This window comes from Sinocyclocheilus grahami, unplaced genomic scaffold, assembly GCF_001515645.1.
Source record: "Sinocyclocheilus grahami isolate Dianchi unplaced genomic scaffold, SAMN03320097.WGS_v1.1 scaffold2627.1, whole genome shotgun sequence".
Classification (NCBI taxonomy): Eukaryota; Metazoa; Chordata; class Actinopteri; order Cypriniformes; family Cyprinidae; genus Sinocyclocheilus; species Sinocyclocheilus grahami.
Window position 1 is genome coordinate 3,293 of NW_015507806.1, and position 2,390 is coordinate 5,682.

Here is a 2,390-nt window from a genome sequence, read left to right on the forward strand (position 1 = left end):
TGATGTGTCATTGGTCACTTTGTGCTTCTTTAATGCTGTGCTGAAGTTGTTTTGATGTTTTTTTTTTAAAGCTCTTCATGTCGTATTCAAACAGAGTTTCAACAAGTGTGTCTTTGTCAGTGAATCACAGAAAGTGTGTATGTGATTCTCAAACAGTATTTGTCATACGCTCTTAACTCTTTGAGAGAGAAACTATTACTCAGCATCAGCAGACAGCTTTTATTAAATATTGTGTCTATATGGTAAACTATAACTGACTCATTAAATGAAATCAGCAGTATTTCTACTTCATTAATTCTTTTACTTTAGTTCACTGTACAGAAGGTGTTAAACAGCAGAGGTACAGAAATACAAATAACTCCCAAATATAAGCTGCTGTACTTCACAATGAAAACCAGTTAAATGCTCCTAAACTGCAGTAGAGCTACATGTGAGTGAAGTACAGGTCATAATTATCTTACACTTCACACAGACACACAGGGGAAAAAATGGATCCTTTCGGGTCAGATTCCAGTTATACGAACTGAACACAGACTCCTAGAAACGATCTCAAACACAGAAACACACAGCAGAGCTTCACTGTTCGCCCTCATAGTTACGCTGAGTCTGGATAAACCATCAGCACAGCGATCAAACTAACTAGCGAATACTAACTGTGATTACTGCAAATACTGTAATCACAACACTTACTGTAGTTCATTCAGACTATCAAATCAGTCAGATTACACTTGGTAGGTGGTCTGGCATTTCAAGGATGATCAGCTGGTCTTCTAGATGGATTTTGAGCATCAGGTCTCAGACAGGTGAATTAGTTACAGAACCAGCTGGAATCAACCTGCTGTTCTCAGACTATTATGCTAGACTGTACACTTCAGAAAGCTCTTCAAATAGTACTGTAAATTTAGATCTTCTTAACTCTCTTGAGTATCCCATAATTGATGAAAACATTGCTAAGACTTTAGGCGACCCAGTTACAGAATTCGAGATACAGGTATCGATTAAATCCATGAAATCTGGAAAGTCTCCTGGCCCTGACGGCTTTACAGTTGAATTCTATAAAGCTTTTGCTCCCCTTTTAGCACCTATTTTAGTAAATCTATACAGTGACTCATTTAAAGCGGGCTTCCTTCCTCCTACCTTATCTGATGCTTCGATTTCTTTGCTCCTCAAAAAGAATAAGGATCCTACTTCTTGCGGTAGTTATAGAGTTTATAGCTACACTCTAAATGTAGATTTTTAAATTCTGGCTAAAGTTTTATGTTCTCTTCTTGAACGTGACCAAACAGGCTTCACACCAGGAAGACACTCATTTTTTAACACCAGAAGGCTTCTCAACATTCTCTTCTCCCGCCCATCTGACTCACCTGAAATGATTGTGACTCTGATCTATTTCAAATCAAAAAGAACTGCTTATGCTGCATATATGTAGCACTGTTTGTTCAAAATAAATGAAAAAAATACATTTCCTGTTGTACCGACCTTGTATTGAACTGTGACCCCAAAACCGAGGTACGTACCGAACCGTGACTTCTGTGTACCCCTACTGGATGGTGAAAACGACATCTCCCAACGGCACTCTCCTTCATAGCATCATCAAGCTTCGCCTTTGTTATTGTTTTAAAAATACAACCACTAGCAGCGAAAACTTACATATTGTGCCTTTAATAAGAAAATCCTGCATATCCTAAATCGAATGTTTGCATTTTTTTTGTTTAAAGAAACTTGCATAAATAAATTAGACATTCTAATTATCCAATCAAAGAATGTGAAAATGCTGACGTTATCGTATGCTTGCTGGATCAAAGCCACTAGAAGGCAAGCCTGCGACCTTTAGCCAAAAAAACGTAACGGCTAATGCTAACGCTTCCGCTTTGGCAGTACGTGGGAAAGGAGTCCAGAGGCCATTTTTTTTATGGATGTCAATGGAGGAGAGGCTTCACTACACTGAATAAACAGCTTTTGTGAGGAAACGGCTTATCATTTAATGAATCGACAGCTTATTGGCTAATCTTCAACATGTTTTATACCAAACAATACTTTTGGATTGAACTATTTTTAAAGTTTACACAAAAAAAATTGCCGTTTTATAAGAGAAGACTTTTTGTGACTGGTGGGATTCAGCTTACGGTTTTTCTCATTCATTCCTATGGTATTCATAAACGGCGATTGAGTGTCGCACAACTCTGATTGAAGTTCAATGTAATGTTGGCTGTAATGTGATTGGTTATGAAGGCACACATGATCCAAGCCGACCGTTACACTTTCTCCAATAGTAAGTAATACAGACACTCGTATCTCCCAATACCTTGTTTTTACATATGGAGAAGCCGTCATTTTGAGCAAACATGCTTAGTTTCATTCATTTCTGATGCTTGGAGGCCATTTCAACT

General features: G+C 37.9%; 1 protein-coding gene across 1 annotated transcript in view; it reads left to right on the forward strand.

The window, feature by feature from the left end:
* The window catches only part of LOC107575420 (NACHT, LRR and PYD domains-containing protein 12-like), a gene marked incomplete at its 3' end in the record, with an annotated part of 25,565 nt that overhangs the window by 223 nt on the left and 22,952 nt on the right, over positions 1–2,390 (forward strand). The gene's annotated exons all lie outside the window — the stretch shown is intronic.